General features: G+C 41.3%; 1 protein-coding gene across 1 annotated transcript in view; it reads left to right on the top strand.

Annotated features, from left to right (window-relative positions):
- Positions 1–4,675: 4,675 nt before the first annotated feature.
- Positions 4,676–16,623, top strand: part of kank4 (KN motif and ankyrin repeat domains 4) — an 86,956-nt gene continuing 75,008 nt past the window's right edge. The window contains exon 1 of the mRNA XM_059340853.1: positions 4,676–4,956. The gene's annotated coding sequence lies outside the window, so the exon portion shown is untranslated. The remainder of the gene's footprint in view (positions 4,957–16,623) is intronic.

Raw genomic sequence — 16,623 nt, 5'->3', positions numbered from 1 at the left:
TTTACAATTATAGCCTTTATCAAGTGGTTTGCTTAATGGGATACAATTTACATGACAAAAACACTGCATAAACTGGGCTAGAGATAATTGTTTTGTCATTAAATGTGATAGTCTGACTTGAACAAAGAAATATGCATATTAGGCCATCAGACATTAGTAGCAGCGGTCATCAAAAGTCACTTTCATTTCCATTAATTCAATCTATTTAAATTGGCCCTACACACGGTACTACAAGTGAATAAGGACAAACTTTGCACACACCCTGGGAGAAATACTCCATAAAAATACACTACAATCAGCATACTGAACACTAATGTGACACAATGCCAAGATGCACAATAGAACATAAACATGGGGTCTGTCTTAACAACATACCCAACATTAGTATATTATTTAGCCTACATTCTGTGGTATTTAAATTTTAGTTCTGTCACTTTGCCAATTTAAACACGCTTTAACAGGTCACCTTTGACCTGTTGGAATTACAGTTCTTACTTTGTAATTAACAGTTCGATTTTTATTATATTTTTAGAGTTGTTGTTTTTTTCTAACCACATGAATGACGAGAACCTATACCAACGAAACACCAATCTTGAAACCCATGGCTTAACCCTCTGAAGTCACCAAAAGCGCCAAAGCATGACTTCTTCATCACATCCAGACGTAAAAACAAAGCGGCGTGGAGCCCTACTGTACATTTACCTCTAAAGTTCTGGCTGTGAACTCCATGAGGCCAGTTTTAGTTTGATGATGATATACCAAGTAAAACTGGAGACAAGGTCAAATATATTTTGTATAAAATTATAGAACTGGATTCTTCTTTATTGTGCATGATAGTATTTTATGTTGGACTAAAGGACTAAAAAAGACACAAAATGACCAAAAAAGACACAAAATTACCAAAATTGTTACACTACACACAAGACACAAATAAAATACAGTCACACTAGAATAAGTTGGATGACAGGATCACACACAATCACAAGATCACATTTATGTTGGTTTCTTTGTTTCTTTTTGGTTCAAAATGTTGATCCAGTAAATCAGAATAAAAAATAAATTATTATTAGGTCATATAGGTGAGGTTGTGCTGAAAAAATACCAACATGGCATTTAAACATTTTTAAGTGGTGCATACAGGCAGGATGAAAAGGATTAAAAAATGGTCAATATAGCCCAAGACAAGATAGAGTTAAATATCTACCCTTTCTTTATTCTTCACCGGGCTTTTATTTTGACGACTTTAAACGGAAGTATAGTTGTCGGTTTCCGATATTTGAGAGACGTTTTTTGCGGAACTCAGCTTAAACAAAAATACATTTATGGATAATTAATTTAAATGAGACGCGTATCGTAACACTTGCTTTTCGAAATACTTTATGAAGGTGTTTCTATTACAGAAATAAACGAAACAAAACAGCTCGTCACGGTTACTACAGACAGTGTCCACCTTCAGCCGGCAGGGGGCGATATTATACATGTAAATGAAGGTTGAAGAGTCCAGCATCGTTCCCTCCTCCACTGGAGCATCTCTTCATCTGACAGTCAGCAGAGGCTCTCCTTCCACGGTTTTAACGGTAAGATACTATTTACGATTTCTCACCTTCTGCGTGAATAGATAGACTAAAACGAGCTTGAAATGTTTACCTCGAGATTGGCCTATTTAATGTCTGTTTGGGCTCATCTGTATCAGTTGTAGTGTGCTGATTTTTAATAGTGTTTTCACTGGCGTGCATGTTTATCTGAAGGGGAGGTTCGCAGCGATTGAATGCAGCGCATAAAAATAAGAAATGACAGGTGTTTCGTTTCTTTGCATACAGCGAGTAAAGGCATTTGTCAATACGATGGTATGTATGCAGGACGAGCCGCTGCTGCTGCTGCTGCTGCAAAGTGGCTGCTTGGTCAGCAGCAAAGATGTATCGATGGACATGAGCCACTATGCCTCAGCTTCCAGAATCCACTCTATTTATTTTCCGGCTTAGTGATCAAGTGTTGTTGCAGCAAGGATGCTGATACAGTTCGTGGATGGGAGTAGTTTGGAGGTGCGGGACTTCCTGTGGGGCTGCAGCCTTGTGGTAGTGCTGGAGCTACAGCATGCAACCACCATCACCATCCCGAGAATACATTATCTTTGCAATCTCCAGCTCATGGCTGGTTTTAACAGTACATTTCTTCACTAAACTAGTTAAACACAACCCCATGCCTCATTTAAATTTGGCTAAATTTATCTTAAACCCCACATATAATGTTTAAAACTGGCTAATGAAAAAGATTTCATTACAGATGTAATAACCAGCAGGCGATTTATCCAGATTTAACAAGCAGCACTGCTGGGGAGGTGTTATGTTCGCTCATATCCCATCTAAAGCCTAACCAGGAGATGCATTATAAAAAGGGATTACGGTGTCTCACTTCCCTCATCACCTGCTGATAACATCGTTTTCTCCAGGGGAGCATCTTTGCCTGTCCTCTGAATAAGGCAGATCCTATCACCCATGTCCTAAGGTGTGTGAAATAAACACAAGGCCTTGTTTTTGATTGGCTATTACATAACACACAGGGTGCCACAGGATTTTCTGACACTGAACAAGGTCACTGGATATATTTGAGGAATGAAATAGTGGTGGAAATGTACCCTCACTGGACTTCAATTCCTTCACTTGTGGGAGACTTTTTTAGATTTTCAGAAGACATGAATGCACTAATTAAAGAAAAAAAAAACATCCACCTGCTCCTCGCTGAATTCGGACAAAACCCCAGACTGTGAATGCACCCATTTCAGGGGTATTGCCACCTATTAGCTGACCCCACAAGAATTTAACCCCTAACCTGTAGGAGTAATGAGGACCATTCTCCATTCACTGTGCAATCGAGTTGGGCTTTATCAAGGCAGGCTTTGTCCCACGAGGCACAGGACTCTCACGGCCAGAGCAGCAGAGGTTGGCGGTGTGGCAGCTCAAAGTCCTGGCCCATGACACAAACCCCCCCAGCCTTCACCCACCTTCTCTCCCAGGAGAGGAACACTGGAGGGAAAATGAAAGCATGTTGAGCGACAGGCAATGGTGCAGTCCAAGAATGAGAGGCATGCCCTGAAGTCTACTTCAGTTTACCTCTCAACAACAAACCCCTCTGGACACACAAACATGCCTTCTTTTTTTGCAGGCCTGCAGGGTTAACCATTATTAACCATTTTTTTGCACCAAACAAACACTTTATAACATGAAATTTAGCAGTGCAGACAGGTGGATTTTGATATCTTTGGACAGAGCCGGGCTAGCTGTTTCCTCTTGCTTAATGTAAGTCAGCCAGCTCAGTTATGAAATTGGAATTAATCTTCGCATCCAACTCTCAAAAAGAAAGCAAATATGCATATTTCACAAGTTTGAACATGGACATGATTTTTCCTTCTCAGATTGTTTCAGTTGAAGGATTTTTGGAGGCCTGAAAGTGTCTATCATTTTCCAACATGCTTTAGATGAAATCACCATGTCAACTTCCATATGACAAATGCCATGACAAAGTGCTGAAGACTCTGTTGATTAATTTACTGTTCATCAGACAACAAAATGACACAAAAGAATAAGTGAGCTAGTACACCACATGGTCCCTCTGCCAAATCCCTACCACTGGGTAGACGGCAACTCCAGAGACGGACATTCAGAGTTTGCTGACAGCAGGGAGTTGGGGTGGTCCGGTGCTGCTGGCTGAATATGAGTTGCGACAGCTGCAAACTGAAGGTCCGTCTTGTTGTAGCACTAGGGGGGCAGAGGGACTATTGGATCCAGCAGCCCGCTGTTGGGCTTATTTTCTGAAACCAGTGTAATATGAAAGCATGTTGGAATAAGCAAGCTAGCTAGATAACTAGCCAGCCACTTTATCAGCAACTTAACGCTTCATCCACACACTCATGTCACAGAGTAAGAAAGCATGTTGCTATTGTCAGATAATCGGTCATTAATACCAAATAAAGTTTTCACTTATAAATCTGCGTAGCATCCAATCACAAGCCGTTAACGCTGCGCCAAGGCCTTCCTTATATGGAAATGGGCGTGGCTTAAAGTATGTTGGCATAAAGATGGACACCGCCTAAAGTGGTGAAAATATCCAGAAAAATCTAGTTTTATATCTTTATCTTCATCTTCAACCGACTGCATGCACCAAGTTCAACTAATTAAGGGCTGTTTTTGGCATGAAGACTGTTTTGCTTTGTGCTCTCCCATTAGCTAGTGTGTTTATTTTCACTGAAAGCCCCTACAGACATCTCACACAGCCGAGAGAGTACTTTTTTGTGCAAGTGTTTGTGTGTGTGTGTGTGTGTATGTGTGTGTGTGTGTGTGTGTTTGTGTGTGTGTGTGTGTGTGTGTGTGTGTGTGTTTGTGTGTGTGTGTGTGTGTGTGTGTGGGTGTGTGTGTGGGTGTGTGTCTGTCAGTAAAAGGGGGTTAATGAGATCCTTTATGAGTGTATGCATGTGTGCATAACCTCCCATGCATATGTGCATATATCAGATCAGATCAGGAGGAGTTCTCCCTCGCTCTCTCCCTCTCTCCCTCTGCATACTTTAAAGCATCTGAGCGACTCCCATTTGATGCATGCTGACGAGGTGGGTGTATCCAGCCCAGCCGCTCTCATGTTAGGAAGCAGAAACTCTTCCATCCTACTCAGTCTGCTCTCTACTTTCCCGGCTCTCCTGTTTCAGCCAGTCTGTCTGCCCTCTAGCGTAGTACTCTTCTTTCACTCACCGCTATTCATCACCATCCAGGATACATTTACACAAACCCACGCAGGTAGACAGAAGACTGTCCCAGTGGGCTAAAGAGTTTGGCTGATAAGATACAGATATATGTACATTACTTTGGAAAGAGCTAGAAAGTGGGGATCTGTAGCGGTGCTGTTGAAGCTGAAGTTTCCTCCCCACTACGATTTTTGTCCAGAAGGATACCACACGCAGCTGCAGAGGTAAGGAAAGGATAGATGTGGTCTGCACTTTTTGCTATTTCTTTCTCTTTATTTTACAGCTTTGCTCCCATTCTCCCTTTCTCAGCTGTTTTTGCTTTGCCTCCCTTGCCCTTTTCTCCTCTTATTTTCATATTCTGGCAGTTATTGATTTATCATATCCATGCTTTATTTTAATTGTCTGTTATTTTTACTAGTCATATGCTGCCATCCAGTGCTATATATTTCCATTTACTCTCTGTCTCAGTGTAGTTCACTTTAATGTCATTTTTGGAACTGAAACATTTTCAAACTAGCACACATTTATATACATTCCAGCGGAGCAGTTCTTATCATCCTTCTCCCTGTATGCTCTTCGATCTAATCCTTGAGATCTTCTTGCATCTGTGTGGTAATCAGATGCTGGAAGCAGAGCAAGCACTTACATATTTGTGCATGCATGTACAAATATACCGACAAGGAGAATCCCCTGAGCTTGTTTGCCTTTTACGTCTCTCTATACCAGTTGATCCTCTCTCTGAAGCATTTCATTAGCTGGACCAGGTTTCGGTAAATTCCCTTCTGGCCTGACTAATGCCTTTCAGCTGGAGCCTGACACGTGCACATGTGCATACAGTTACAATACAAGCATGATGTAGAACGTACGCTAACCAGGGACTGGATGGAGCTGACAAGAAATAGCAAGTGATGGTTGTTGTTGGGAGTGATCATGTATGCAACTTTTGCATGGGTGCTTCTTAGCGATCTGCATACATTCACTCAGCATCTTTGCTTCGCTTGCTATTCCTCCGTTTCTCTCTCTCTCTCTCTCTCTCTCTCTCTCTCTCTCTCTCTCTCTCTCTCTCTCCAATGCAAAACCTCCCTGTCTCGCTCTATCTCTGCTCTTTTATGGTCTGCATGTATTCTCAGTTAGTCTTGGTCACTGCTCGGCTTGCCTGCCACAGAGCATTGGCCATGGTTGGCTGGCTAACCGCAGCAACACAACATTAAAAAGGCAAAGCATTCCTGTTACATGGTGCATGTTTACAGGGTGTCACATTGTGTGTGTGAGTGTTTTATGCTGCATCCACTGACATTAAGAACCCTCCATCCATGCTCAGGTTAAAGGCCACATTGTTATTCTCACGCACGCACGCACACACACACACACGCACGCACACACACACACACACACACACACACACACACACCAAGATATGGCTGACCCGCATTAGTGTACAGTCCCCTGCTGTGAGTGTGTGAGTATTTATCTTTGTATATGTGCGTGTAAGTGTGTGTGTCACCGTGATTTCCTTGGAGGTGCAGAGAGGTGACTCATACCAGCTCACATGCTGGTGGCTCTTAGATGCATCCACTCTAACAATGCCATGATGTGTGATTTGCAAATTGGCACTCTCTGATGAAACCGTGTATCTGTGAAATGTCAACTTTCCAGGAAACGAAAACAAGCAAAACAGGCTTTTATGTAGCTCACCATCCATGAATTTTAAGGTTTTTATTGAGTGTGATCTGAGAAGGTTTTGTAATCCCAAATCTCATATACTTTTCTAAACACATAGAATACTGTGTTGTCCTTAAGGGCAAAGTTAAATAATAGTAAAATGAGCTAAAGCAAGATCTGCATTGCATTGATAACACTTTGTTTTGAACTGAAAAGTTGCTTCAAGGTTGTGAGGAAATTGATCCTTCACTTTGGTTCAGATTTAAAGATCTCAACCAGGGTTGGATAGATTGCCATACAATTTGGTACAGGCATTCATTGTCTTCACAGGATGAATCCCACTGAGCTTGATGATCCCTTGACTTTGTTTTATAGCGCCAGCAGCAGGTTGAAATTTTTTGTTTTGAGTGATATATCTCAACCACTATAGAATTGATTGCCATATTTGGTATAGACATTCATGTTCCCCTGAGGATGGATTATTATTCTATATGATATGATATGATATGATATGATATGATATTATATTATATTATATTATATAAGGTGCGATAAATATATATTAGATATTTATTTATATTTATTCGGTCAAATTTCAATTTGTCTGATATTTTCATTTATGAACAGTCCTGCAAATCTAATGACATTTCAGTCTGAATTGTACTTTGTGCCAATTTGCAAACGTTATGATGCTGACATGCTAAGCTAATATGGTTTAAATTATAAACATAATTCCTGCTAAATATTAGGATGTTAACACTGTCACTGTGAGCATGCTAGCACGGGCTGAACAATTTGTAAAGAATATTATTATTTTAGACTGATATTGCAATTGGGATAAGATTCACAATATTGGAGGGACTGAATTTTATTATATGATTAGTTTTTTATATGATCATTTTTTTTGCATTTTTATTATATTACTATTGTTCTCACTTTAATTTAAAAAAATATTTAAACTGTCATAGTGTGATGTGTTTACGAGGTTCTGTACCAAGCAAAGATTTGGTCTGTAGAATATGATTTGTAGGCCAGGACATTTCTACACCACAATATTTAATTACATTTTTTGTTTTTTTTAAATAATTTTGCCTATATTGCACCTCCGGTGATTTGGATTTTGCGTTAGTCCATATTGCAATTTCAATAGAATTCCGATTAATTATTATGCCCTACATTACCTACTAAAGTGAAAACAAAAAAGATTTTCTGGGTTAAACTAAATGTCATGATTAGTAAAGTATTCCAGTTTGGTCCTGCAGTGGGAACCAGACCATTAAAGACCAGGCCTTAGGTAGAACTGGATAGGAAGGGCTTAGCAGCTTAATCTGATGGAAAGTGTATTGAAGCACAGAAACAGACACACCACACACACACTGGGCCCACCCAGAATCTGTAGCCACTCCAGTGAGCATCTTAGGATGCTGCTCCAATACAGAGCAAAGCACAGAACTCTTGCTTCGCACTAAACATGCTATTCTGTCACTACACACACTGCTGTGGTTGTGTGATTGTCATGATGGTAATTATTCTAATTTGTTATTCTAAAGTCAGCTGTCAGCTAAGAAACAATGCAAACCACATGGCACTTGACACGATTCCTTCACACAAACATTGTAGTGGTGTGTGTGTGTGTGTGTGTGTGTGTGTGTGTTTGTGTGTTATTGTGTGTGTGTGTGTCTGGCATGTCTTGAGTGTTGCAGGTTGTTTTCTCACTAAGCGAGATGGGCAGTAATTTGCATGGTGTGCGTCTGTGTGTGAAGTTGGCCGGTGCTAGTCGATGCCAGGCTGTGCTCTGTCTGGACTGGCCTAGTGCCCGGTGCTCCCATGTGGTTCATATTCTCCAGACTTTCACATCCACTGACTCCTCCTAAGGCTTCTCTGAACCTGTAAATGCCTTTGTTGGCCCACACAGCGGGACAGTGTTTGCGTACAAATGTGTGTGCTAAGTTGATTGCTGAAAGGGATAAAGGTGTTCAGTTTCTTACTGAACCAAATAATCCACTGCAAAGACAAAACAAGGCTAGAAAAAGAAATAATCTGTGAGAGTGTTCGTGAGCTTTCAAAAACACTTACTCGCAAAGTGCGCTTGAGGTTGTGCCATGCAAAGCGACGCTAGGTTGTATTTCTATTGTTTTATCTCCATAGTATTTCTATTAAAAAAAAGCATGTTCTTTCACCGAACAAGTGACAGAGCCGTGGCTAAGGAGCTTTAGGGCTTCTTAGCTGTGCTGTGGGAGGGAGAGGGACTGCCTAAACTCTCCGTCTGTGTCAGTCAAAGAAGCCAAAAACCCCTCGCTGAGAACACACACAGATACATGAGAGCCACGAGTCAGCAGGCTCGCACTCACACACACACCAGCTGAGCGAACGCCTAGGGATAGCACTACTAATCTCATTCTCTGTTGACACACTATGCCTCAGCTGTGCCATGCTTTCACAGCTCTCTCTCTCTCTCTCTCTCTCTCTCTCTCTCTCTCTCTCTCTCTGTCTCTCTCTCTCTCTCTCTCCTTGTTGGTATCCTAAAGCTAGAGGTGTGTTCCTTCCTATCACTGTCAGCAGCAGGGTGAGTTCACACCGTGCTTGAGGTGTGTGTATACTTTGTGCCCGCAGCACATCTGCTCTGCACACCAGCTTCCCAGAGGCCGTGTGGCTTTATGAAACAGTGGGACTTTGCAGAAGCTCGGGTAAAGTGGATCTGTGGTCCTCAGGTGGTTTCTCAGGTGTGGGTAGAGAAAAACTTAATTCATAACCAAATTCATTGGATTGTCCAACTCTAGTCAGAACAAACTTATTTCAATGCAGTGTAAATTCAATTTATATTGTAGCTTAAAAAATACTTCTTTATTTACCTCTATGGGCCACATGTTTGAAATAAATTATGTATGGATGCAAAGAAAAAGGGAAACTTAATTTCCCTTTGACAAAATGAAGAGTCTGTAGACATCAGCACTTTTGGCCCCTGACAATTCATGAGTTTGTTGTGGCTGAGGTTGGGCCAGCCCACTTTTTGGACCTGAGCCAGCCAGCACTGAAGTCACTGCCAAGGTAGACAGATTTCTTTCTTTGCCGTGAAAGCACATTATGTCTTTAAAGGTGTGTCAGCTGGCTTAGATCTGTACACAGTACCGTTTTACTACACACTCAGGTGCCCACTTTTACTATTAAGTTGGTTTTGTTGACAAACTCATTTGAGTCAATTATTTCAGCGTTATTTAAATGAAGCGATGAATGACAACTCAGGGACCCTACCTTAGCTTTCCACAGTGTTTAAAGCAGGGGTAGGCAGTTCTCTGCCCTTTGAGATGACATAATGTGATTCTAGGCTCTAGCTAGCTACATGTCAATGAATGAAACACATGTCAAAATTTCTCAATTGCTTCAGAGATGGAGAGAAAATGTTGCTAATAGATAATATCTAATAGCTTCTGTGCTAACTGTAGCTAGAGACTTATGGCTCGTTAGCTGCAGCCAAAAAGTGCAGAGGTTTTATGCTACAGTTAGCAAATGGCTAAACTATAAACAACATTTTCTGTCCATTTTTTGAACAGCTTCGCTAATACTGTCTATTTTTATTTTGTTTATTGTCAGACTCTCTTTTTTCCCTTTTTTGGGGTTTCTATCTCGTGTATACAATTGCTGCCAATGCTGAACAGCAACTTTTTCTGCAGGTTTTTCCATCATTTAATTAGACTTTTACCATCTGAAGGGAGGTGTACAGTAGAACGTTTATGAACACCTCAAAGATTAGCATAATTTGATATTCTTGCGACCTACTATAAACCTTTGGAAATCCGTCCAAACACTGGGTTATGCTCAGTGTTGGGAGTGATAGCACTACATTTGGTAGTAACTAGCAATGTAACTAATTACTTTTTAAAATGAAATATTGATGCCTCTACAATCACTGAAATTGAAATGGGCTTCTTACTCGTTACTTTTACTGTAATCAAAACTGACAATCAGCCTATTTCTCAGAGTTTTTCTGGGTTATGATCTAACTTCACCCAAACGGTGCAATGAATGATGTGACTCAATCAATCAGCATTAGACTGTCACTACACGCTGTGGCCGACAGTTCGGGCAGTTTGAGCTCGCTGTCCTTTTATCACTTTTATTTCTCCAGGCCTATCATGAGCATCAATTACTGTCAACTGAGAAACAGTTATTTAATTTTACTTTGCCAAGAGTATTAAACAACTGACTTGTTTTGTTGGTCATGCTGTGCATAGATTTGCATTGTTACTTAGCTCAACAATAGTACATGTGTTTTTGTGGCGTTTCCATGGTGGGTGTGTGAGTGGGTGAGTTTAGCTGGACAAGGGTCACTGAGGTGGGCTGCAGTTCATCACTGAGGAGAACAATTGAGATCAGAGGAACAGTACATGCTGTAAGACTTTCCCTTGTTATTAGGCTTCTGGTTGGATTTTCTGTCATACATTACCATACATTCAAACTTTCCACTTTATAAAAGACTGTGCCAGTGGTTTTGCATGCTTGAGCCATTAACTATTAATGGGTATATTCCACATTGCTGCCAACCATTTTCCAAGTTTTTTTTCTTGTACCTACTGAAGATATGATTAAAAACCACTTAAACAGTTACTGGTGGCAGCAAAAGCATGGCTGCCAGAGTTTCCTTAAAATATGACAGCATAACTAAATGCCACTATGGTCCTTGAAGGATAAGGGTCAGATGCAGTTTCCAGTCACTTAAGATCAGATCCTTAATTTATCTCCATGTCTTCAGGTAGAGTTTTAAACAAGCTCCTGCACTGCAGCTCAGTCTAAAATAAAGTACCACAACCGGACATCTCTCAAGTAGCAACGGTGAGGAACAATAGCTAGGTCCATCCTTACATTGTTTCCCCACGTTCTATCCCCACCACTGCTCCTTAATGGGTTCCTGGTATTGACAGGCAGGAAAAAACAGAGTCTGTCGTGAGAGGAGTCGAGAGTGCACAGGGAAACATGGGACTTCCTAATGGAACCTTCATCACTGGATGCTGTTTTGTAATTGGCTGGCTGCAGGAGGCAGGAACTTCCTGTCTGAGTGTTGTTGGAAGTGACCACTCCCTGCGAAAAGTCAAAGATATATGGAGAATGTGTGTGTGTGTGTGTGTGTGTGTGTTTGTGGGAGGCTGTTGTGTATTTGAACCTGAAATAACCCTTGGCTTTCTCAGTGTATTTTAGAATATTTCAGATGCTTGTGTGTGTATAAATGATAGACTGTAAAAGAGGTGGACGTAGCCTCTGGGTCTGAAAAGTAAAGCCAATATGGAAGCGCCTTCAGCCTGCATTCTTTCTCACAGCCAGCAGGGGGCGACTCCACTGGCTGCAAAAAGAAGTTAAATTATGTTGAAGTTGACCTCTCTAAACATTTGCATAATGAGTTTGTAGTCTCCATCGCTATTTTCAAGTCTTCTTCAATACAACATGATGTTCTTTTTTAAAATTATGTTCCCATCTAGAGTAAGACAAAAAGTTGGGTGGTAATGATGGTACATTTACGTAACCATGAACTTGTTTTGGGCTTTGAACTTTGACCCATTCTCAGTATGTTTTCAGTTCATGAAAATTAACTGTAACATTCAGGTCGCCTTAAAGTGTCTTATTAGGCGTTCAGTTGTATGAAAAGATACCGTAAGGAGTCAGCTGTTTTGTTTTAAGTGTGTTTGTGGCAAGCCAAAATTACCAACTTGAACTTAAACTTAATTACACAATTAATATCACACTTAGCATGACTTATAGGTAGGGATGGGTACCTTTCACATTTGAACTGATATGGTACTGATACCCGGTACCTGGGAATCGGTACCGGTACTCAACGGTACCAATTTTCGGTACTTTTGCGTTTGTTTATGTGGTAATAAATGTTAATTTGTTTAATAATAAAATCTATTTTTTTCAATTCAACATATTTATTTCTCAAAATATAAACTTTAAAACTATATAAAACAATATAAAATCCAAGATGAGCAGTGTTTTATTGTTGAGCGAACGTGCATTTTGTAACATGAAGGTTGCAGTGTTATCAAAGAATGCAGAGGAGCGCTCTCAGGTTGCAAGTGCACGGAGGAGAAAAAAAAAAAGGTTGCAAGTGCACGTGTGATTTGTTGTGATGACGTCGTAGCTGTGCGGCGCAGCACCGGTCAGACAGTATTGTGGGCATAGCATGGTTGGAATAAACAAAGTTGAGTCGGGCTGCTCTGTGCACATATCGAGGATGACGCAGGAGTCTGAGGGATTTAATTTCAGCGAGGCAGTTTGGAATAAAGTGGCAGGTAATATTCCTGAGTTGAAGATCGGAGTTTTAGCGGAGGACCAGAGATACAGCAGCTAGTTGCTAGCTGCTAATGACTGGTCTACAGAAGAATGGAGAGAGCAAACGGAGTAAGGAAGGTCCAATCTCGAGGCAGACGAAGGCCAAGCCCGGGTAGAGACATTGGAGAGATAGCAGCTGGCGGCTAGCAGGCCGAGAGCCGGCTGTTCGTCTCTGCGCCGGGTTGGAAGAGGGCAGCAGCTAGTGGCTAGTGGCCGCGGTGAGCAGACAGGAACAGACGAGGAGGTAAATAAAAAAAGAAAAAATAGTGCGATCGTCAGCACGCTTGTTAATCAAAGACGTTAAATGAAAACAGGTTGAAATCAATGATCAGTTTAAAGTTAACGCCGTTAAGGTACCGAAACATGGTACGGTTTGATTTCACATGAATCAGTACTCGGTAGTACCGACGGAATTCGGTCGGTACCTATAAAAGTACCGAATTCGGTACCCATCCCTACTTATAGGTAAACCTTGCTAACCAAATGAGTGCTGATAACTTAGCACTGGGTATGCTAACAGTAGAAGGCCTTGCACAACTTGTGTCTACTCCAAATATGCTGGGCTTTCCAATACCAATACTACCATTCTATTGTGTATGCCAGAAAAAGATTAAGTATGTCTCAGTACATAGTATATCAAATGCACTATGCCAGAAATGCCAGGATGTCCCACTGCATCTAGTTGCATTGTGCAGTATCCAAGCTAGCTCTAGCTACTCACAATCCTTTGAGCAGTAGGGTGAAAAGTTCAAGACACAAACTGTAACATTTCATACTTTGTAAGGGCGAATACAGTACGTGCTGAAAGTAAAAAGAAAAAAGTATGCAAGTTGGGACGCGGACGGTCACTTCTGGCTCAAAAAAACAAACCAAGATGGCGTCAGTGAAAGTGTCAGACTTGTGTCTTCAAAACGCTACTCCACAAACCGATGGGTGGCTATACCCCATTACATCCTATGAATCATGTTGTATATCATACTTTTTATTACCTTGTGGTTTATTCAGGCTCACTCTTTTGTGTGATTTTTTTTACTTTGCTGTCTTACTGATCAGTTTGCAAACATTACTGTTACTTTTTCCACTGCTGGTCAGTATTACATCACTTCATGAGTCCCATTTCGTCCTCAGAATCCACCTGCATGGTCTGATTATAAGTTTCCTCAAGAGGTTTATTATCTTCGCTCCCCAGGTGCAGCAATTAATGTAGGCTGTATTATCAACACTGTACACACTCTGCATCCACATAAAATGTACAGAAACACACTCGGTGACTGCTGTTTACTATCTCCATTGCCTCCTACTGCTCTTGCTGATAGCATGAGTTGCAAGGAGTCATTGTGGGTAAACCGCAACTATGTGAGAGCACAGAGGACTGTGATTGTCGCTGTGGCTGCTGGACAATAGTGGGAAGTCTGAAGGATTTAACAGTTATATCAAACCAAGTCAGTGGTTTGCAAAATCTTGGTTGGTGTTGAAAATAGATTTTTTCCCCCAGTTGTTATTGCTGTCAGGCAAAATGCCAAGTTATTGACAGTTCCTGCTTCTCAAATGTTAGGATTTGCTGCCTTTTCTCTTTTTTAATACAATTTTAAACTGAATATTTTTGAGTTTGGCCATTAGGACGGACACAAACTTTAGTGATTAGATAATGAAAATCATTAGTTGCAGCTCTAAGATATATGAAGGTAAAGGGGTCTCGCACGGCCTGTATTCCAGTGTCTACTTGCTGTAGATAACTGGCCAAGAAGTGACCAGTGGTGAATGTCTTAAATGCTGCATGCAAATTATATGGATGGACGAGTGAGAGGAGCAAGTGACATTGCAGCCAATATCACCCAGCTGCACTGCCAGCAGAGGAGAAACAGCAGCAGCTGCATGCAAATTGCAGATGTAGAAATGTTGATGTGTGTGTGGTTTTTTTTGCTTAGTGGGTTTTTTTTACATTTAAAACTTGTGAACTTTATTTTTAATATATAAACTATTTGGCACTATTCAATTTATTATTATATACAGTCCTCTTGGTTTTTTAAGTTGTTTTCTTTCCCTTGTGTTATGTTGTTGAAGGTGTCACTGATGAAACCCAGTGTGCTTGTGTGTTGGCTTCTGTGCACATGCTTGTACTGTTTGGACAACCTTAACAGATGCTTTCTCTATCTGACAACTCTTTTTCTTATGAAAGTTTTATGTCTCCCATTTGCAAGCCAAAGAGAAGATTGGATTTCTGGCACTCTCTCTCTCTCTGTCTGTCTCTCTCTCTCTGTCTGTCTGTCTCTCTCTCTCTCTCTCTCTCTCTCTCACACACACACACACACACACACACACACACACACACACACACACACACACACCTCTGCTGTTTCTAAGGTAGTTAGTGCTTTCCCAGAGGTTAAAGCACACATATTTGAGATGATGGAAGGAAAGAAGAGCACAAGAAAGGCAGAGATGAAACAAAGATTAAAAGAGAGAAAAAAGTGACGAGATGACTGAGAACGAGTAGATGGGAGAGAGATTTTTTTTCAGTGCAAGAACGTGCATTTGTGTGTGTATGTGAATGAGTGTACAGTATGTGTGTGTGCAAAGCTTGTTTGATGTTCTTCCCATCTTTCAAACTAACTGTGCTGAGATGGCTTGCAGTAATGGGTTGCATGAAGCTCAGGAATGTAGATCAACAGATGAATCCCTCGCCGCTACATATGACTGTGTGTGTCTGTGTGAGAGCACACTGCACAGGTATGCGGCGTTGATGCGCGCCCACACACACACACGCATGCACGCACGCACACACACACACACACACACACACACACTTGCTTGTAAGCTACCAGGTTATGAGCTTTCAGAGGTGTGTGTGTTTGCCCCTCAGTAAGAACCTTTCTCGTGTGAGCTGCAGAGTGTTTGGCCTCAGCGGAGCTGCTGCCTGACCGGGATTTAATGAGGCCTGAACCTTGTCTGCTCCTCCACCTGTGAGTGTGTGTTTGTGCATTTCAGTTTCTCACAGCTTGTTGTTGGAGCTGCTAAAACACTCAGTTCCCACCAGGGACCAGGCGGAAACTTCTGTATTTCAGAGTGTTTGCCCAGTGTTTTCTATTGTTATGTACATACACACAAATCCACAGAGCTCCCTGTGAGTGTTCAGGAAACCAGCATTGGAGCCAACAAATGTAATCCAGGTAAAGTTTACATAATAGTGTGTAATGACAAAAAAATGCAGAAACGCTGGCCAAAAATAAGACTTTTAAAATATTTTCATATACCAGGTGCATCAATAAAAATGTGTTTGTGCCATACATGCTTCTCTGCACACAAATATAATGAATTGTGTGCTTTCAGATATAGAGACTTTAGCTTGGTTCTGCTGGCTGCAGGGAATTGGATCCAAATGTTAGCGAAAAAGGCAGTTTATGGAGGGTAACACTCGGTGACAGGCAGTCAGGATCAGGCAAACAAACAGAGCTGACTTGGCAGGCAGAACATACACAGCTGGCAGGCAACAGGTAAGATGCAGGCAAAGACACAAAAACTGCTTGAAATAAGGCTACATTTACATGATGACAGTCTGAACAGAAGATGCAAAACTGGCGTCGCGTCTTCTTTTTTTAATTATGCGTTTAGACGAGCGTTTTTGGGAGAAAATCTGCGTGCATACGGTGCCGCAAAAGTGTGTGGAATTTGATTGTATACATGCCAGGCGGCATCACTTAAAGTGATAAGAGCATCTTTGGGCATGCAGAAGTTTTAACGCCACGCATTTTCATTACTAGCTCTCCCAGGTCTCATCCAAAACCGCCTGGCTCGCCTCTGACGAATTGGTGCATCCAAAATGTGATAGAGGTAATTACAGATCCTTCTCTGTTCACTAATACTATCTGTACATATCTTGTACATTTGGTGGAAAGACTCTTGTA

Source organism: Centropristis striata, chromosome 9 (assembly GCF_030273125.1).
Source record: "Centropristis striata isolate RG_2023a ecotype Rhode Island chromosome 9, C.striata_1.0, whole genome shotgun sequence".
Lineage (NCBI taxonomy): Eukaryota > Metazoa > Chordata > Actinopteri > Perciformes > Serranidae > Centropristis > Centropristis striata.
The sequence above is the reverse complement of the archived record's forward strand: the minus strand, read 5'-3'. Positions and strand labels throughout refer to the sequence as shown.